General features: G+C 42.6%; 1 long non-coding RNA gene across 3 annotated transcripts; it reads left to right on the top strand.

Annotated features, from left to right (window-relative positions):
* Window positions 1-1,167: 1,167 nt before the first annotated feature.
* LOC140479582 (uncharacterized) lies at window positions 1,168-20,471 on the top strand. Of its 3 annotated transcripts, none has more exons than XR_011961080.1 (6): window positions 1,168-1,298; window positions 4,168-4,251; window positions 14,240-14,362; window positions 14,664-14,809; window positions 18,292-18,488; window positions 20,201-20,468. It is a non-coding gene; the product is annotated as an uncharacterized lncRNA (long non-coding RNA). The 3 variants fall into 3 exon arrangements; XR_011961082.1 differs by having other exon boundaries at window positions 1,177-1,405; window positions 20,201-20,471; XR_011961081.1 differs by lacking the exons at window positions 18,292-18,488; window positions 20,201-20,468 and having other exon boundaries at window positions 14,664-14,818.
* The last annotated feature ends 1,863 nt before the right edge of the window (window positions 20,472-22,334 follow it).

Raw genomic sequence — 22,334 nt, 5'->3', positions numbered from 1 at the left:
ACCCAGCACTGATCCTTGTGGCACTCCACTGGTCCCAGGCCTCTAGGTTTGAAAAGCAACTCTCCACCACCACCCTCTATCTTCTCCTTTCAAGCCAGTTCTATATCCAAATGTCGAGTCCTCCCTGTATTTCATGAGATCTAAACTTGCTACAAGTCTCCCATGGGCGACCTTGTCATATGCTTTACTAAAGTCCATATAGATCAAATCCACCACTCTGCCCTCACCAATCCTTTTGTTACTTCTTCCTCCACTGATTGTAATTTTCTTGAGTTCCTTTCTGTGTGAAGGTTTGTTCGGTGAGCTGGAAGGTCCATTTTCAAACATTTCATCACCATACTAGGTAACATCATCAGTGAGCCTCCAGATGAAGTACTGGTGGCATGGTCTGCTTTCTATTTTTGTGTTTGGGTTGGTGATGTCATTTCTTGTTCTTTTCTCAGGGGGTGGTAAATGGGATCCAAGTCAATGTCTTTGTTGATAGAGTTCCAGTTGGAATGCTTAGAAGCATGGCATTCCGACTGGACCTCTATCAACAAAGACATTGACTTGGATCCCATTTACCACCCCCTGAGAAAAAAGAACAGGAAATTATGTCACCAACCCAAGGAAACCTAAACACATAAATAGAAAGCAGGCCATGCCACCAGTGTTTCATCAGGAGGCTCACTGATGACGTTACGTAGAATGGCAGAAAACTAATCTTCCAGCTCAGTGAGCAAACCTACATCCAGAACCTCAACCTGAGCTACAAATCTTCTCAAAACTCGCTGAGTTCCTTTCTCCGAACTTTTCCTGACCTATATCTTACTTGTAGATGCTACGGCAGGCTTCACTAACATATGAGCCATCAGGCCATTGTACAAGATACAGGCAAATGTGACTGCAAGGTTTAGCTTTGATACGATTTTCCAATTCACAATTTCTCTCCCATGATTGCTGCAAGTGGATTCCTCTCCGGTTTATTGCCCTTCACCTGAGCTAGCCTAACTCTCATACCCTCATAACTGTCTTAACTAAGTTGCAGACACTAGTCACTTTTCACTCCTCAAACTGAAAGTAGAATTTAATCATATTATGGTCACTACTTCCCAAGGAAGACTTCATTGATTCATCAGCGCTGCTGGAGGCGGGGCCACTGACGTCATGCCGTCCATCACGTGGTCAGAGCCCCGCCTCTCCTGGTCTTGCCCCTCAACATGGCGGCAATGAAGCCGTGGCTTCGTACTTCAGGTTAATTCCCTACAGAGCGGAATCAGGCCCTTCGGCCCAATAAGTCCATACCGACCCTCTGAGGAGTAAGCCACCCCCTTCTGACTTTACTACTGCACCGCTTATTCGGTTAAAAAAAAGTTCAACAGACTGAAGTGAAACCGCGTCTTCAAGTTGTACTTATATTTAAAATGTATAATAATTGGAGTGCGACCAATTCCGTTGCCTTGCACGAATTCCCCATTTTACTTCAGTAGGGGAGGGTTTTCCATACGCTCGCGTTTTTTTTGCGCTGGTGTCGGTTATACCGGTTGGGGGAATTTGGGTGGGGAACCCGCCGATGCGGGCTCCGGAGTTGACCGGGACAGCGGTGATTACGTTTGAGAGAAAACTGTGGGTTTGCCGCACGGTGCGACCGGCGGCGGTGTCATTGCGCATGCGTGGGATGGTCGGCCTATTGTCGATGCGCAGGCGCAGTACGGCCGGACGCGGTGTCATCGCGCAGACGTTGAATTACCGGCCCGGGGTCGTGCGCAGGCGCGACTCTACCGGCCAATGTGTCGTTGCGCAGGCGCGGCATCACCGGCCATGGTGCACCAGTCTTTGGATCGCGGGCAATTCAAAATGGAACGGCTCAGTATCAGAGAGAACAGCCCTGTGAGGCTTGGAGCTCCTCTCAGAATCAAATCTGACACCAAGATTGTTCAGACTGGCTTCACCTGCTATTGCAATGGAGACTGGATTCAAAGCAATTACTTTAATTTACAGTTGCAGGAAATCCCTGCTCATCTATGATGATGGAAAGCAAAAATGTAGGGGATGTGGGTGTCCTGCTGGGCCAGCATTATTGTTCATACCTAGTTACCTTTGAGTAGGTGGTAGTGGGCTGCCTTCTTGAACCACTGCAGTATGTGTGCTGTATGTTGACCCTCAGTGCCCTTGGGTGGAGTTCCTGGATTTTGAACCAGTGATAGTTAAGGAGTGTCAGTATATTTCTAAGTCAGGTTGATGAGTGGCTTGAAGGGTGTGGGATATAGGTAAAGCAGTGTTACTTTGGCAATCATAATTGCTTATGTAAGGTAAATGAACTCACATTAGTGTATAATTGTTCAGCCAAGAGCTGAGTTAACAAGAATGAAAGCTATGTAAAGGAAATATATAATTGCTTTTGCATTAGCTAAAATGTGCATACAAGAATGAAATGTTACAGACAAATAGATAAGGTGCTGTGAGGGAAGGGGGTGTAGGTTAAGCTGGATATGCTTGTACAAACAGTTACAAGCATCTGTTTCCTGCTTCTGTAAAAACAAAAAAAACACAATCAAGAGGTCAACAGGCTCAGTATGGGCAAAGTATGGAAGGAAATGTTGCTTTAGCAAGCAAAGAAGCAGATGGCATTGGAGGAGGATATATAACAGTGGACCACAGCAGGATGTGATGAAATGGCCCAGCAAAACTTGTACTTTGTTATGCCCAAGGCTGAATGAGGCAAGAGGTAAACAGCCAGGTTTAGAGTAGTGGGAGATGTAAACAGGGGGGAAACAATGGGAGGAGGGAAAGAGAAAAGAATTGTATATAAGTTGTGTACTCGTTAAACTCGACGTGCCTATCTTATAGGCACCACTCTTGCAAAAGGATAATAAACGATACTGCTGCTTTAGATCTTGTCTTGGACTGAAATGATTGAAGTGAGTGGGTTCTATTTCCCACAAGGGGAATTTGCAGGTAGTAGTGTTCCCATATATCTGCCTTTGTTCTTTTAGATGGAAGGTTTTTTTTTTGAAGGAGCTGTTCAATAACTGTCATAGTTGAGGAGGAGGGAATAAAGGTTAAATTCATTGGCTTCTTTGGTCTACAAACACATCTGTAAAATTAGGACTAAATGAGAACAGCCCCTGAGCTGCCAGCTGGATACCAGTGGAGAGGTATTTTAGGAGAATTGTGTGGTAGACTGAGATGTGTGTAGATTGAAACGGAGAAAAAAAACAATTTACTTCCGTCATCATGTTGGATGTGACTTGGATAAGAGTCATTTCAAAAATGTGGCAAATCGCAAACTTGATTGGAAGGTTTCACGTAGAATTTGGGAAAGATGAGCACAGATTTGAGGCAACAACGTATGTTATATGAAAGTTAGCAGGCACTGATGTTAAAGTACAGATTTGAGATGGCCCAGGGAATCCCTTGTGGGCTCAGACCTGTAAGCCTCTCTTGGTTTGTCCCGGCAATCGTACTCTTTGAGTCTAGAATAAAAACCTCTTACAGACAGTTTAGTTTAATTTTAGTCTTCCCCTTTATTTACTGTTACAGCATAACACTGGTACCTATTAGCCAGGCTAGCTAAGGTTCTAAAACCTTAGGAGAGTAGCGACCAGCTCTGCCTTGAAGAGCCCTCGCAGGTTACTTTCTCCTTCTGTCACAAACAGGGTTTCTTTATACAAACTTTTACAAAAACACTGCATTTAATTAGATTTAAACACTTACTTAGACAGACAACATTGGAAAGGCAATGATTCATAAGGAAGAGAAGTTAATTGACAGGTCTGTGTGTGCCTAAGTGATCACTCCTATAGGCCTGTAGCCATCGATCAGGTGGGAAAAACAGATTCAGCCGAGTCAGGTGCCTGTTGGTGAGACAAGTCCCTACTATAAGGAGGCACCAGTCTAAGTGGGAGAAGTAGTAAGGTAACCTTGCATTGCTTGCATGTCAGGTATCATGTTTTACAAAATGGCTTCTTAGCGAGGAGGGCAAACTTTGACTGTAAAAAAATGGCTTCTTCATAGATTGTGTCAGAATCTCTTCAATGTTAGGGTGAGAATAATTTTTAAGCTAGCAGCAGACTCTTGCTCTTTATCTTAAGAAAAGAATCATTCTGAACCTGAGGCTGAATTGTTACTGTAAGGTTGTATTTTAAATGATTCATTTGTTTCGAATTAGACATTTTTTCTTTTCAGAGTTGTGATTCAAATTCAAGTAGGACACAAGATCGGACTCGTTAGAATTGACAGTGGGGCAGTCCTGGTCTGTAAGAACAGCAAGTAAGTTAAAGCTTCATCAATATTACCTTTTACGGAGTTTGCATTTCGAAATCAGCGATGGTTACTCAAAATAATCATAAAGTCCCAAAATGCAATTAAAGTTAAAACAAGGGTTATGGGGATAAGACCGGAACAGGTTACTGATTGTGGATAATCAGCCATGGCTGTAAAAAATCGTGGTGCTAGCTCGAAGGGCCGAATAGCCTATTCCTGCACCTATTTTCTGTATTGAATCCACAGCAAGTAAGAGTGCATTTGAACCAAACCACAAAGAGCTAATTTTCTATTGGCTTTGGCAATCTCAGCATTTAAAATGTTCTTCACTCATTCTCTCTCTAATGTCTTTTTGAACGCCCAGGTTAGGGACTATAACAGAATAATGTTTTTCCCTTTCTGTCTGCCGAGCCTGCAAGGGTAATAAGAATCCAGTATAATTGATACGACCTGACCATTAATTACAAGGCTTTTGACATGCTTGCAGGATGATACCAAGTCTGAGATCAGAATCAAACACTGTCATTAATTTCACAAGTGAACACCCGTGAATGTTATCACTCTGTTTCCTGTTTACACAGATTCATTGCTGTTAAGGCAAATGTTCTTAATTGGCTTGGAGCATCCTGTTACCACTTGGTGAGGACAGATGTTTTTATCTTCTGCACATCCTGGGTTCCCCCTTTTGTGGCCTGGCACCTCCCCGGCTGTCCTGTTTATTTTCTACTGTGCAACAAATGTGTTCTATAATTCAACATTACATTTAGTCAAAATGTTTAAGGACAAGTTTTAAGGCTATAAACTTTCTCATTCCCTCCTTTTGTCATTTCATGACAACTACACAGCTTATACAAGTATAATTAGTCCATTCAGTCGATTTGTATTCTCAATAATTGAGTGCTTCCTCTTGCGAGTCATTGTCCAGAGGATCAGAGTCAGAAAGATACTGGATTTCAGCATAGACATTCGGACGTGGAGCTACAGGGATAGACAAGGGTCGATTAACAAGATTCATCTTTGGCTTAGGGGAAAAGCAATGTACGGTCCATTCCATGCCTAAGTGGACGACACTGTATATTCCTAGGATGAGACTGGGGACTATCAGTACATTCCACACAGCGACCAAAGCCAGCAAGTAATACTCCATCCATATGGATCGGACGATGGTGTGGCAGGTGTCTTCCCTGCATCTTGACCCGTTTTGTTGATAACATCTAAGTTGTCCAAAACGTCTTCAGAGCCACCATTGATGTAGGTGCAACATTACGGGCCAATAACAGAATAAGCGACTCCTTTAACAAGGAGGAAATCTAGCACGAGCCAATTCTGAAGTGTTACCATCCGGGTCTCCTGTAACTCTTTGTTCACCAGCTTCAAAGTGTGGGCAGTTGAGTTGGCAAGTTTTTCGATGTCGTATGCATGGTCACTTATATGATCTCGGGCCATCTCAACATCCCAGCCAGGAATAAGTCCTCCCAGCAACTTGGATCACCAGGTTTGTTGATGGAAGAAGTTGTCTAAGTCCCATTTGTTTTTCCTCTCCTTTTTGTTCTGTATTGCTTCACATGTTGGTAGGCATTCTATTCATCATCTACCTCAGGTACTTCATGGTGGAGGGTAAAAAGTGGTAAATTTTGTACTGGGGCACAACATTCATACCAGTCATTGGGTAAATATGGGTAGCCTTTGTTTTCACATCGCCAATGAAGGCTAAAAGGAGTTCCAAAGGTGCACTTCTGTGAGTGAATGATGAGTCCACTCAGGGCGAGAGCTGAATCTTGTAAACAGGGGGTGCTATCAAGCGTTTGATTGTCCAAGTGTTTTAATGGATGAAGAGCAGGAGTATGACCAGTGTCTTTGATTACCTTTTTACACAGTGGGTACCGGAAGTTCTTTCAACACACCATTCTAACAGCGAAACAACGTTAACGTTGAATCCTTGATGTTTGTCAGTGCACTTCACACAGCGATGTGCTACTTCTACCGAATGGGTTTTTTCAGCATAAGTGAGGGGTTGCATAAGGTGTGAGTCCCATTTATACACTGGACATCAGGATGATGGAAGAGTGAGCAAATAACACATGGATCAGGGGTTTAGCTTGAATAAAGAAACCATTTGTAACAGATGGGAGATTGGGAGTGCGTAGTATTTTTGGTCTTTGTTCATCTTTCCAGCTTGTCGTCTTAATTACAGTAGCTACTGAATATAGGAACTGTATACAGAGGAACCTCAGTTATCCGAACGAGATGGGCAGGCGCTATTTCATTCGGCTAATTGATTATTTGGTTAATTGATTTCCTCTGGGGCGCGGAGTTTTCTGTGAAGTCTGTTCCCCATTCAGGAGACTGAGCAAAAGCACATTGCACGTGGGAACCTGCCTGCCCAACCCTAACCCTGTCTTCCACCCAACTCCAACCCCATCCGATCTCACCCAGCAGCCCCATTGCCACCCCCAACCTTGTCCACGCCCCACCGCCCGGCCCCAATCCCACTCACCAAACCCTGCTCCTGTCGATCCCTACCTACCGTCCAAACCCCTGAGCACGCCCTCCCCCCTCCACACACACCCCCCCCCCCCCCCCAACCACCCCTTCCCGTGGAGCAGCCGGACTGTGCACCAACAGGAAGACTGCTGCTGCCTTTGTGGGATAAGTCTCCAAATAGCGCACAACCTTTTGACAGGTTCCGCCTCTGCCCTGTACAGGGCAATGTTGGAGCGATAATCTGGGGATGGAGGGTTTGGGGTTCACCCCTGTGTAGAACTCCAGGGAGAGTGTTGGGGGCGAGAGAGAAGGCAGGAGGTCGGTCATTTGAAGATGGTGCCTGGACTAGTCAGGACTGTCCTCAGCAGCATTTCAGTGAGCTGAGTTTGCTTTTAATCATTGTACCTGTAAACAGAAGATGTGATCAGGGTTGAAACCACTCTTTGACGTAATGTTTCTTTTGGGATCTTAAGATCACCTTCGGATAATCCGATATTCGGATAATTGAGGGACCTGTGTAAAGGTATTTCTGTCAGTGGTGGTAGGTCGGACGGGAGAAGATGCCATCGAGAAGCATAAGTTGTCTGTCTCATGGGAATAGGTGCCTGAGGGTTTGGTGATTTCGGTACTATGTGTTCAATACTGCAATCTGTATGGTTCATTTTGAGTGGGGAACAGACAAACATTTCAAAGTAATAGTTTTTGGTTGATGGAGTGGCTGAGGTTATGGAATTGTGCCATCTCATGATGGTTGGCATGGAAGTGTTGCGAGAATGACAATAAGGTCGAGAGTGATATTTGGATACAAAATGTGAGCAGTTTAACTGAGCTTCAGCTGGGCAGCTGCATTGATAACTTCCAATGGTATTAGTACAGGTTTCACTTATACAGTTACATTGGAGTTTAGCCAGTCTGAGATATCACAGATGGGTCGGTTACATCTGGACGTATGTACTTGGGTTCGGTTTTCGTCGGATACCTGTATCAGTACTAACACAGGACTGTGAGGGGGATACACGCTTGCTGTGTCCTTTGTCGACCCATGTTGAACATCCTTCTACTTTTACTGCAGTTTCAGTTGTCAGAAGAGCTTGATAAGGACTTTCCAGCAAGGGCCCAATTTTTGATGATTAAAGTCTCTCAATCGTATGTAGTCACCAGGGTTGATGTTTTTAAACGCTGGAGCTCTTTCTTCTTCCTTCTCTGGTATTCGATAGGCTGCTTTGACCTGTTGATGCGACTGCAATGCTTTGGTCAGCTTAATCAGGTACGTGTGCATTTCTTCCGCCGTGACATGCCCATCAACAGAGTGTTGGGGAGTTAATGGTGCAGACCAGGGAGTCCTCAGGGACTTTCCATATATCAGTCCAGCCACCGAGAATCCCGTCTTTTTCTATGTCATGGTTTTCTCATATTAAAAAGAGCATTTGGGAGTACTTGCAGCCAATGAAGGCCAATTTCTTCTACCAATTGCTTAGCTGACCTTTTAAATTACAATTGGCTCTTTCTACAATTCTCGCTGCATGGGGATGGTTGGCACAATGGAATTTCTGACTCTTATTCAAACTTTTACATCGTGGCTTGGTTAGCTCCGCACAGAAGTGGGAGCCATTATCGGAAAAGACCGTTAATGGTATTCCACATCTGGGTATGATTTCCCTTAACAGAATTTTACAAGTAGTTGTTGTTGTCAGTCAGTACAGGGATAAACTCTAACCCATTTATTAAATACATTGATTCCCACTCAGCAATACTTATAACAATGGCATCTAGGTGACTGTCTAAAGTCTCACTGGATAGTGTCAAAAGGTGTACTTGGCAAGGGCAATTCACCTGGGGGACACTTCACTCCTTTCCCGAGATTAATGTTTTGACAAATTTGGCAATTTGAAGCTGCTTGTTTTGCTTTTTCTTGCAGATGGGGATTCCACCAAGTTTGGAGAATTCTGTCCACCTTTCCCTCCTCCTCCACATGTGTATGTGTATGAACATAATCAACTAGAATAGGCAGAAGTGAATTGGGCAGAGATATCTATTCTACCAGCGTAACCCAAAGCTTATTGTAGCTATTTACATAACAACCATGGTTCATCCACTTTTGTTTTCCCTAATCAGAGGCGTCCCCCGATGGATCCGAATTTTTTCTTGGTCAGGCATTTTTCTAGGTGTCAGAAGAGGAAATCGGAGAGTCTCCCTTTGGTTTCTGATTCGTCAGTTGAGTAACCATGTCTGCTCAAAAGCTGGTTTCTCAGCAGCTATGTCAGTGGCATTGTTGCTTTTAGTGACATTGGCAGCATCGGAGGAGTGAGCCGAACATTTGATAATTGCCAATTGAAAGGGAAGTTGACTAGCACTGAGGAGATTAGCAACATAGGCAGCATTGAGGATCGGGGTTCCTGATGAGGTAAGGAAGCTGTGCTGCTGCCAGAGTTCTTCATGGGGACATCCAAAGGGAATCGGTATAGATATGAGCTGACTTTCCTTCAGCAAGTATGCAGGCATAAGTGAGAACAAGGAGTTCAGCTTGCTGGGCGGAGCAGGGTGGATCAACGGAATAAGCTTCTGTTGTATGGGACAAAGTGACAATTGCATATCCTGACATGTGTTTGCCCTCTGGAGATATAGAAGAAGAACCATCGAATGTAGCGTGGTTAATGTTACAGCAGTATTTAAAGGGGAGAAGTGGATTCTGAAGTAATGAAATCTCATAGCAACTTAGATGAGCCACAGTTAGGTGTTGAGTATGTTTAGAAGTAAGCAAGGATACCGCGGAATGCGAGGTACAGACTTCTACATTTTGATGTAAAGTTATATTAGAGGCAGCCAATACCACAGGATGGATAGTGGGGAGAATCTGGGTGCAGGAAGGCATACCCTGAGCAAACAGGGTCAATCTTAGTGGAGTAATAGGCAACAGGGCACCAAGAGGAGTCATGTTGCTGGGTAAGAACCACTGTAGCGCAGGTGTCAAGGATAGAAAAGGGTTTTGTGCAATAAAAGGGCAAACCTGCTGAGGTCCCTGGGGAGGGTGACCAAGAGGTTGCCAGCTGCTTCCACTCCAGTGATCAACCGGAGGCTGCCTTGGCAAAGGGCAGTTCTTGGACCAATGTCCAGGTTGATTACGGTTAAAACAAATGTGTGATTGTTGGGGAACTCGAGGGGCTGGGGAGGAAGTGAAGACTAGTGAGAGGATGTATAGGGAGTAAAGGACATCGTGGACTGTTGGGGAGGATACAGAGGAGGACCCCAAGATCCATTGGGATGTTGTGAATCCACGGTACCAGTAGAATGCCACAGACTGTCTGTAAATACTCATTAGGAGGCAGGGTTGGAATTGCCAGCCTGTACATTGGCCTAATCCTTCTCATCGGGATTTTAAATTGTATTAGTTTGAATTCAACTTGCACTTCTGGTTGTTTTAAAGTCGAACGGAAATACTTCTTTTTTGAAAAACTAGCAAGGTTTCGGTTCTTTCAGCAGGGCATCAATTCCTTTCACCATCTGGTGTACGAGCTGGTTTTAAAAGCAGCAGTTAAATTTGATCAAAATCAGTGGCCTTAAGTTCACTTATCAGTGCAATTGTAGCACTCCTAATGCACAGGGACAAATGATTCATTGGGGGACGTGCATGGCCCTTGGCACATTCGTCCTCAGAGTGGAGAGGGGAGTTCAGGCAATGTTTTGTTTTATGCAGTGTGTTTGCCTTGGCCGTACTGTGGGTGAATTTTGAGGGGGTCCCGGAGGAAGTCGGCTGACAGGACGGGAGGCGTAAAATATTTCCTCCTCAGAATCAGTGTCCCATTCCTCATCCACAGATTGATCAGGATTCTTTAGTAACGGGTCTTTGGGAGAGGTGGGGTATAAGGAACTGTCTTTGTCGTCAGTCTGGTTGTGCGCGGCTACAGCTGCAGAGTCTTGTTTATTCACCGGTTCCCTTTTGTTTGGGGCCCCTGACATTTCAGCATAGGTTCTGAATCTTTACTTTGTTGTATTTTCTCCCTAGCCAATTCCAGTTCTGCTTCTAAATCATGTGCTTCACATTTGCATATTAGTTCTGTCCAATCTAGTTCAGATCCTTCCTCAGTTAATGGACTAATTCCCCTTTTAATACAGTTTTGTCTCCACGATGATTGCTTGGCTTTTTCCTATTTTTCCCTATCTACCTTTTTCCATGCTGATATGGCTTCTTTCTGTTTACTTCCCTTTTTTCCCAAATTCCTTGTTCACTTTTAATGTGCACCCATATTTATCCTATTTAAATCTTCACAGAACTACTGATCTACAGGGGCTCCAACCCCACAAGATTCTGTTTTTAGTACCTATTTAAACGATCTCATTTAGGGTTCCGTCCAGGTACCGTGAGAATGAAATGGTGGAAGCGGCACACAAAGGTGCAGACCGAGAGCAATCGAGGTATAATCTTACCTTGTGGACCCATTGGTCTCAAGTCCGACCCTTAGGTGAAGCTCCTCTTTTCCAGTTTCATTCAAACATATCCCTTGTTGGAACCCTGCTTGCAGCACCCAATTGTTAAAGTACAGATTTGAGATTGCCCAGGGAATCCCTTGTGAACTCAACCTGTAACCCTCTCGGTTCATCCTGGAGTACTTTTGGAAGTCTGGAATAAAACAAAAACCTCTTCCAGACAGTTTAGTTTAATTTTAGTCATCCCCTTAATTTACTAATAGCATCACTGTTACAACATAACACTGACACCTATAAGCCAGGCTGACTGGATTCTAAAAACCCAGGAGAGTAGGATATCGCTCTTCCTTCAAGAGCCCTGGCAGGTTACTCAGTTGTACTATCACAAACAGACTACCGTTATACGAATGTTTACATACGCTGAACTGTCAAGAACAGGCTTTCTTTGGACAAAAAGTTAACAAAAGCACTGCTTGTTCTAAATGAGACAGATAACAGTGAAGGACAATAATTCGGGAGAGAAGTTAATTGATACCAAGTTATTAATTTCACAAAGGGACAGCTGTGAATGTTATCACTTGGTGTCCTCTTCGTGCAAATTCACTAATGCTCAGGAAAATGTTCTTAATTGCCTTACCCTCTTGCCTCTCTATTTTCTGGTGGACAGCAAATGTGTTCTATAATTCAACATTACATTTTAGTCTAAAAGTTTCAGGACAAGTTTTAAGGCTATAGACTTTCTCAAACAAAACGTAAGAGAGCTTGCCCAAGTCTGGTAAGGAGGACCGATTGGCAAACTTGAATAAAGACAAGAGTGAAGGAAACATTAACGGACGGATGTGTTCAGAGAGAAGGCATCCAAGGCAGCACTGGAGACAGAACCAATATTAACGCTGATGTATGTGTGTGTCCTTCCAGTACACAAAGGGAGGACTTTTCACTAAATATCCACAAGAACTCTTCAACTCCTCTGTTGGATTTACTGAACAGGGAAAAGGACCAATTCGAGGCTCAATTTAAAGTACCATTCCTCGAGCCTCAATCTGAGGAAATTCTTGAGGAGCACATGGACATTAAAGCAGAGGAACCCAAGGACAATAGTGTGGATAGTGAAGACTTTAAAGGAGATGATCTGAAGAGCAGCGATTCAAAGGCCAATTCTTTGGTTGATATAATACTATCTTCCTTTGTCAAGGACGCTATTGAACAATTGCAAGAAATCACAAAGTCTGTAGCTGAGAAGGCTTGGCTTACTAATCAATGATTACAGTTCAAATTGGATGTTGAATCCTTGCCCAGGTCACCTCCCAAGGATCTAGAGGAGGAACACAAGACTGATATCCCATTTGACACATTTGAAAGAGATGATAAGGAGGAAGTATTATCTTCGGATCTTTGTCCTCGACCTGTAAATACCATGTTTTAACATACTTATAGGATTATCATTATTTCCCAGACAATATGTCAAAATACAACTTTTTTCAAGCACATGTTGCAGGTCATCATTTTCAGAAATTATCCTGAGTGTTCCCCTTTACCAAGGACCCTTTACCAAAAGACTGTTGTGAGGAATATCTTGATAAATTGTTAAATATACTTGTGGGTGATAAAATCGAGCTGTGGCGAATATTCTTAAAATTTCTGGTGTCCCAGACAATCTTGAGAATAATAAATAGAAAGATGTAGAGAGTGTGAGCAAAAGACTTTCTTGTGAGGTGAGATCCAGCTTTTGCATTTGAACACAAACTTATTTTTTCTCCGTTAAGCAAGAAAGATATGGGTTAATAGTGCTCCACAGCAGCTCTGATTGATGATATGTATAACAGAGCATGTTAAAAACATTCTGATGATTGCATTGAATTCAATTTACCATTTTGCCCCTTCCCTAAAAGGCCAAACCACTTTATCCTCCACTGTTTGTACTCTCCCATTATTAATTTATCATCATCATCATCATCCTGTTATTCATTGAATCCCATCTGTCACAACTTTGCCCACTCTGAGAATCTATATTTACATAATATTTCTATTTACATAATATATGGTGTCTCTTTCAATCACTCATTTTTTGAATTCTTCTGTATCATCTCTGTTTTTCCATTGGTTGATAATACACTATATGATTATTAATCATCTTAAAACTCTCCAGAATCTTATCTTCCACAGGTCACTCCATAATTTTCAGATGAAGAAAGCCTTAAAGTTTGCACTTTTCAGTCTGCATTTGTAATGTGTTGAGTTTCCCAAAATTGACCAAAATATTCTAAGATCTTATGCAACTCAATGTGGCTTAAGTTGTTTGTGTGCAGTTGGAAGAGCCAGGTTTCTTTTAATGGCCATATCTGTCACTTTAAATGGCCTGTATGTTTGAATACTTTGTGGCATTTTTCTCTGATCTGATTAGGACCTTACAATTTCAGGTGTAATTCCTTTTCTTATCCACTCAATGTATTTCTTCATCTCATTCTTAACTTCAGTTCCTGAAGTTAAGATGAACTCATCTATTAAACTGAGAATGATTTGACCTTCCTGAAATGCTGGGACCGCTGTATGAATCCGCGTCAGCCCCAATGTTTATGGTGAGACTTCCCACAGCGCTGATCTTGTGTTATCTACCTACAGTCTTTTATAAAGGCGGAACATTTTTGGAATTTGCCTGGGCAGAGACCTCTTAGAAGATGTTGTTGGCAAAGTGCTGAACCATGTAATGCAGTGAATCGTTAAGTGAATAATTAATCATTTCTCAGTCTAGGTCTGAGGCAAAGTAAAATGTCCAATCTTCTCACACTCTGGGAGTATTGCATATTCCCTTAAAGTTGTTTTGAATATGCTTTTGGATCTCACTGATATTGTTCACTTCAATTATAATTACATTTTCAAGCATTCTGTAGATTTTTGTTTCAAAGAACATGCTTTGAGTTTCATCCAATTTTACATCATTCAGAATGGGGGAAGAGTCCAAAGGCCCAAGAGTCAAAAGCTTCGCCGAGCAGTTTTGGGCAAGGATAATGGATTGTGGGTTGTTTTGTCTGTGTATTTAGGGTGTGTGCAACAACTGCCATTTCTCCTGTGCTTTTATCCACAGATCTTCGTTTCTAATGAGGTTATGAAGTTGTTTGGATTCTACTAACAGCAATATCAGAAAACAGACTGGCAGAAGATGAAGACATTTGACAGGAGAAAACGTGATCGGGTGGACCATGTTTTGGTAAGTGCTTCAGTTTAGCAACTGTTCAGTTTTATATTGTACCACTGCATCACGACTATGAACACTGCATCCTACATCTGAATTTTCTATTATTTCAAATGACAAAGGCTTTATCTTCAACTTTCTGGTTGAATTGAAAACTTGTCCTCTCTGCTGAAAATCAAGGCCTACTATTCCTTAGTTGCCACAAAAGTTTAAAAAAATTCAGAAGTACATTGAATTCAGTGCAGTTGGCGAAGTAGTGTCATGTGTACTTTAAATCCCAATATTTGATTTCACTTTCTCTCCATGTTTCTTTCAGTCCTATGATGAATTTCTGAAGAAGACCGAAGCTGAACTCCGTAAAGATCTTGATGTTGCCAGCTCAACATCCACCAAACCGCAGATTAAAACTCTGTACTCCACTGACACTGAGAAGCTGAAGATTAAACCGCTGTCTCAGCAGAAGTAATTTCAGTAATGGATGTTAATTGTGTGACCTTACGAAGGGATGCCTCTTGTATTTCTCTTTTATACCCGAGTGGGACCCCTTTTGACCAAATTATTTGGTGATTAAATGGTTCTTTAGTGAAGGACAGCAGCACATTTGCAGAGACTTTACAGCAAGGAAAAGTGCCTTTTGGCCCAACAGACTCGTGCAGTTATTTAGTCTCCATGCGAGTCTACTCCCACTTTGTCTCATCCCATTAGTGCATCCTTCTGTATATTTCTCCCAGAGGTACTGATCCAATTTCCCCTTAAACATATTCATGCTATTCAACTAAAGCATTCCTGGTACTAGCAAGTTCCATGTTGTCACCTTTCTCAGGGAAGAATGGTTTGTATTAAATGTCTGATTTGATCCAGTCATGTTAACTTCCTATTCAGGTCAGCTACGCAAGTGAAAACATTTCTCCCTCCATGTAGTTCAAGCACCTTCATTTTTAAAGTTCTCTATCCAATCTCATTTTTAAAATTCTCCATCCAATCGCTAACTTATACAGTTAATGGTCGGGCCCTGGGTGTGTTGCTGCACAAAGAGACCTCGGGATGCAGGTGTATAGTTCCTTGAAAGTGGAGTTGCAGGTAGAGAGGGTGGTGAAGAAGGCATTTGGCATGCTTGCCTTCATCGGTCAGAACATTGACTGTAGTGGTTGAAGTGTTACGTTGCAGCTGTACAGGACATTGTTGAGGCCTCGTCTAGAATACTGCATACAGTTCTGATCGCCTTTCTGTAGGAAGGATGTGAAATCTGAGGGAGTGCAGAAAAGATTTACAAGGATGTTGCCGGGACTGAGTTACAGGGAGAGGCTGAATAGGTTGAAGCATTTTTCCCATGGAGCATTGGAGACTGAAGCGTTTTTGTTGAGGTTTATACAATCAAGAAGGGCCAGGGATAGTGTAAATAGTCCAGATCTTTTTCTCTCTCATCATCTGCATAGAGAATGATTTTTGTTCCCCAAATCCCACCGTTGGGCCATTGTTTCAGGGTCTTTTTGGACAGCCTCCGCCAGTGCTTCAAGTACAAAGGTAAACAGTAGCAGTAACAGGGGAATATCCCTGTCAGCTGTTCTTCCCCACATGAAAATTGCTCAATTTAACCCCATTCGTGATAACTGCCACCTTGGGGTCTTTATATAACACTACCACCCACCTGGCAAAGGCCCTTCCCAGACTAAAATGATCTAGAACAGCAAAGAGATACGACCATTCCACCCGATCAAAAGCCTTTTCTGCCTCCAGGGAGACCACCAAACCCGGAATCATTCTCTGCTGACATAGTTGCACAATGTTCAATACCCGCCTGATGTTGTTGGAGGAGCTGTGGTCCTTGATAAAACCCGTCTGCTCCTCTTTTATAACAACAGGCAGCACCTTCTCCAGGCTCAGAGCTAACACCTTTGATAGGATTTTAAAATCCACGTTCAACAACGAGATGGGTCTATACAATGCACAATCCTCAGGGCCTTTCCCTTTCTTTAAAATATGAGCGATATTAGCCTCTGAAAGAGAGGGCAGAAGACAGTCCTGGCCATAGGAATGAGTATACAGCTCCAGCAGTGGTTCAGCTGACATGTGTATGAACTCCTTTTAAAATCCACATGGGAATCAATCTGGACCAGGTGCCTTAACACCTTGGAGCTGCCTTACCACCTCTTGCACCTGTTGTACTGTCAGAGGTACATTTAAAAGGGAGGCCGGATCTGCGTTTATACCAGGGAGGTCCAAGTTTTGAAAAGAGGATTCCCTTCTCACTTCTCCATCCCCACAGCCCTCTGACCGGTATAACTCTGCATAGGACTCCCGAAATCTGGCATCGATCTTCCTCAGTTCACGAGTGACATTGCCAGTTCTCTCCCTGGTAAACACAATGGACTGTGGAGCACTTTCCTTCCTAGCCAGGTAAGTCAGGGTTTCACCTGGCTTATCCCCATATTCAAACAGCCTTTGCTTTGCAAAGCAGACCCCTCTCTTTGCCACTTGTGTGAGCGCTGAGTCCAGAGCATCCCGGAGAGCCATGACCCGTTGCAATTTGACCCCAGATGGTCTGGAATAATATGCTGATTTGGCTGCCTTCAGCCAGGCCTCAAGTATCAGCTACTGTTCTCCTCTCTGCCTCCTTCTTATTGTCAAGTGTGAAATTGGTGGTCTCCCAGAGCACTGATGGGTTACTGGCTGCAGCCTGATTGAAGACCTAAAAAACCCTGAACTACCTTGTGATATACTGTACCAAGTTGTCATCCTTCAACAGAAATGGATTCGTGCACGATTGTCATGTGTCTCCTGCACCACCTTTGATCTTAACATCTAAATATACTGCCACTTGCTCCAAGTGGCAGACAAACCGACGGATCAAAGAACATTTCAATTCTTGTGTGGCACTTGTGCGGGTTGGAGTAAAAGGTAAAGTCCCTCCCATTTGGGTGGGGGCACCTCCATACATCCATTCGCCCCAACTCCTCACACAAGTCCACTAACTGTCTAGTCTGCAGGCACTAACTGTCTAGACTTCATCAAATCTAAATGATGTTTCGTCCTTCAACTGATCTCATGACTTAAATGGGGAATGGTGTCTCTTCAGTTTGGTGATTCAAATCAACCAAATCAATTGCCCCGTATGCACTCCTTCCATACCCAAAGGATATGTGGGTCAAATAGGAACATGTCTTGCACTGATTTATTTCAAGATTCCTTTAGATTTGATGAAGTCTGTTTTTTTCCCACTTGTCGCACATTGAATGGGCTTCTTCCTCTTGGGGGACTGCAGGTGGCATCCTGTCCACCCCAGGGTCCATGAGACAATTAACGTCTCCTTCTATAAATATATAGCGTACCCCAGGAGCCATTAATTTAAAGTTGCATCAACTAAAAATTTGAGAGGATGCACCGGGGGACAGTAAATCGCGAGTCATGACCGGACATTACAGCCTGCAGTCCCCCGAGAGGAAGAAGCCCATTCAATGTGCGACAAGTGGGAAAAAAACAGACTTCATCAAATCTAAATGATGTTTCGTCCTTCAACTGATCTCATGACTTAAATGGGGAATGGTGTCTCTTCAGTTTGGTGATTCAAATCAACCAAATCAATTGCCCCATAAGCACTCCTTCCATACCCAAAGGATATGTGGGTCAAATAGGAACATGTCTTGCACTGATTTATTTCAAGATTCCTTTATTCAGTCATATGCTTAAGCTATTCAATCCAACTTTCTTGTGTTCCCCTTGGATCTGTGGTTATGCATAAGGAAACTTCATGTCCCCTTATACAATGTGTGATTCAACATAACAGTTGTGTTGAATCAAAAAGTTGCAACCCAACTCTGCTCCTTGAGCAGTTAACTAATCCAAGGATTCTAGCTCAGCCTTTAACTTCATGTTCAAGTTTTAAATCTTTCAGTGAGCAATGGAAAATAACAAAGAACAATGTAAATCATTTATTGTCTCTCCAGGCTCTGCTTCTGTTGCCACTGAGTACTCCCTTAAGTTAGATGAGTCAGTGACTGAAGATGAGATTGAAGAGAAATCCTTCCATCTCCTTCTGCCATCAGAGAGCCATCGCTGCTTTAATATGGGGAAGAAACACAGCCAGCAGGATGATTCCGATGAGGACATACTGCAGGATCAATTGGCTTCAATAGCTGTAAAAGTGAGTTCTCCCATGGGTTAGCCAAGGGTGAGTGGTGGTGCCAAGTAGTGGGATTTCAGTGCTTGGATTAGTTGCTCCTCTCCATGTTCTAGGTATCTTGCTATGAGATTTCGATGGAGAGGATGAGGAGCAGTTGGGGCAACGAATGTAAGGCAAGTGTTGGGCAGGGGCTTTTTTTTTTTTAAAAGATAAGTACCACTCACTAACAATGTTGCCAGAGTTAAGAAACCTTGAAGAGGAATAAATCTTTTGCATTGTTAATCTTTGTCATCAAGTTACCATGTAGTGAAGACAGAGATTAATATTTACTGGGATTCCTTGCTCACCTAGTCAGGTAAACACAAGCTAAATTTGACTGCTAAGAATGTCCCTGAATTTACAACTTTCTACTGTCCATTAAAGGTGGGGGTAATAAGATGTAAAAGAAAAGTGGAGCTTGCAGATGAAATTGATTTGAACAAAAGACATTTGTGCAGATAATAAGAGATATTCTAATTGGAAGAATATGGTTGGTGATATTCTGCATGGATCTATGTTGGTGCCCTATCTATTCACTATTCATAATGAAAGGAAAGCCACATTCAAAATTTGGGGCCTCTACAGATTAGCAGCGATCTCGAGTCTCGGTAGATGGAAGCATAAAATCAGAAAGCAATCTTGATAGATTAAGTAAATGAAAAATCTACAGATGAGTTTGTGTCGGCAAGTGAGAGGTTGAATCAAAATAGGATATTTCTTGATTGTGAAAATCGCGAGACAGTGGAGTTCAAAGAAACTTGATGGGGGTGAACCAGCTGTATATAGTTCATGAAAATGTCACAAACAGGCTCAGAAAAGTGATCAAGGGGCCAGTGGAATGTTGACATTTATGTCCAAAGAAGACTTGAAAACAAAGGATTAGAAATCATCCTTCAGCAGTTCAAAACCTAGTCAATCCAAGCCGTCAGGGCTGGGCACCATGGCTTAAGAAGAGTATCACTCTTGGTGGAAGTGCAATGTAGACTTACTGAAGTGATACTTGGGCTCCAAGGCTTAATTTAAGAAGAGAGATTGAATAGATAAATTGTGAGAGTCAGAACATTGAGGTGTGATATTGTGGAACACTTTTGCACACACAAATGGATGAAGTTTGAAACTCCCTTCCACAAAGAGTGATTGATGTGAAATCAGTTACAAATTTTAAATCCGAGATTGGTAGATTTTTAACCAAAATGCTGAAGGATTATGGGACAAAGACAGGGATTTGTCATGCTGTTGAAGATTACCATGATTTGGGTGAATGGTGGAATAGGCTCAGGAAGCTAAATAGCCTCCTCCTGGTTAATGTTGATGTAACCATGACACCCGTATTCTCTGTATGTGCAACCCCTATTCTGTTTTTGGTTTTTTATCAGAACCTGGCAGCAAATCCATAACTGGAGTCCTGATCAGAAAATTATCGGTATGAGGAACTTTGCCAGTCTGAATGTGTTTCACAGATGATGAAATGAGACAGTCAGCATTTACTCATCCTGATAAATATTGGGATAGTTTGATGGGATCACTTGTGATGCAGCATGATTGGCATGTCTGATGATACTCCAACTACTTTTAATGGTTGTTGTCTGCACTCAGTCCTGAGTTTTCGTGGATGATGGGGCAAGTTTCCTTGAGTCAGGGGAAGCAGATCACCTCACTCTGTACTGTTTGTCCTCCTGTCTTTCACTGTTCAGCATGATTTGAGCATGCCCTTCTCTGGGGGACAAGACAGTTTCTCTAAATTCACCATGGAGATGGTGCGACAATACATGAAGGAGGAGGAGATGCGTGCACAGAACCAGGTGTCACTCCTCAAGCTGAGAGAACGAGCCTTGAAGGAAAAGACCAAAGCAGAGCTGGCCTGGTTGGAGCACCAGAAAAAGTGAGTAGCTGACCTATGCAGTGATGTTAAGCTGAATAGCCTTTCAAAAATGCAGTGTAAGAATGTGCAGATACTTCTAGTAATACTTTCAGGAGAAGGGGGAAAGCTGTTGTCTTTTCTCATTGCAGTGAGGCTGTTGTGCAGAATCTAGGTATTCACATCATCTTTCCCCTTATCACTGTTTGGAATGAGTAGAATGAATGTAATTTTGACTTTTTTTTGAATTTTTAAGTTTGTTCTTTGAATTTGGGATGTTTCCAGTAATGCTGGTATTTATTTACTATCCCTCATTCCCGAAATGGTCATGGTGCTGAGCTGCCTTGAGCTACTGCAGGCTGCTTGGTCAATATAAACATATCAACTCGCAAGTGCTGTTAGGTTTGGAGTTCAGGGCTCTGGGACAGATTGATGCAAGACTGTTGTCCTAACCCACGGGTCCCGATTTTAAACAAATTACTTCAATGGATTTCTTCGCTGCTGTTAAGGCCAGTATTGTTGTCCGTCCTTCATTGCACTTCGGAAGGTGATAGTGAGCCATTTCCTCAAACATCTGTAGTTCACCTGCTACAGGTACAACCACAATGCTGACAGGAAAGGAGTACCTGGGATTTTGATCCTATAGCAGTGAAGGAATGGTATATTGCTAAGTCAGGGTGTTGTGTGGCTTGGAGAGGAATTTACAAGTAATGGTGTTACCACGTTATCTCCTCTCTGTGTCCTTTTAGGTGGTAGAGGTCAGAGGCTTTGAAGATGCTGTTGAAGGAATTGAGTGAGTTCCTGCAGTGCATCATATAGTGCACATAGCTCTCACTGTTTATTGGTCAAGGGTGTGAATGTATAGATTGGTGAATGTGATGCTGATTAAGCAGGCTGCTACATTCTATTTGCTGTTATGATTCTTGGGCATGTACTGGGGAGACAGGAAGTGAGTTACTTAGTGAAGCATTTTCAACTTCTGACCTGGTTTTATTGACACAGTATTGTATAACTGATCCGGTTCAGTTTCAGGTCGAGGGGAACTCTAATGTGTCAATTGTGAGGGAAGCAGTGATGATAATACCATTTCATTTCAAAAGGATTGCAAGAGATGGTCAATGCTTGGTAGGTATGGTGTGCATGCCATCCATGCTACCATAATACTGTAGTCACATATGCCATACTAGTTGTGGGCAGAAGATTTCCTTCTTCAAAGTCCCTCCATGAATTAGTTGGGTTTTTATGGCTGCTCAACATCTTTTTGGACACTTTTACTGATACCAACCTTTTATTTCCAGATTTTCTTTTAAAATACCCTTTTTAATTTTGTGAGCATAAGCAATATCTTGTTGAAATAAGTTTTCTCCAAATTGAGTATGAGAAGCATGGAGGGCATTAAAGTTATAAAGTATTAAGAAGAATTTGCTGTTTAACAAAATCTTAAACCCTGATCATTCTCTTTCTGGTTTAGTTGCTAATTCAGCAGTGGTGAAACTGTGTGATCTACTTGGGCAGATTTATCCAAGTTTGTCTGTAAATTCCAGCATCATTATACCATGTGTTGGGAACTGTGGTTTACTAAAGAAGTTGAATCTCTTGTCAAGAGGAAGAAAAGGCTTATGTTGAGACGTGAAGCTCAGTTCGGGAACTTGAGAGTTACAAGTTAGTGAGGAAAGACCTAAAGAGAGAGCTAAGAAGAGCCAGGAGGAAACATGAAAAATCACTGGCAGATAGGATCAAGGAAAACCATACAGCTTTCTATAACTATATCAGGAAGAAAAGAATGACGAGGAAGAGCAGGGCCAATCAAGGATAGTTGTGGGATGTTGTGCATGGAGTCCGAGGAGGTGGGGAAGCACTAAATGAATATTTTTTTGTTAGTATTCACACTGGAAAAAGATAGTGTTGTCGAGGAGAATACTGCGATACAGGCTATTAGACTAGACGGGATTGAGGTTCATAAGGAAGTG

Source organism: Chiloscyllium punctatum, chromosome 7 (assembly GCF_047496795.1).
Source record: "Chiloscyllium punctatum isolate Juve2018m chromosome 7, sChiPun1.3, whole genome shotgun sequence".
NCBI classification, from domain to species: Eukaryota; Metazoa; Chordata; class Chondrichthyes; order Orectolobiformes; family Hemiscylliidae; genus Chiloscyllium; species Chiloscyllium punctatum.
Note: the sequence above shows the minus strand (reverse complement) of the source record. Positions and strands in the feature narration are given on the sequence as shown.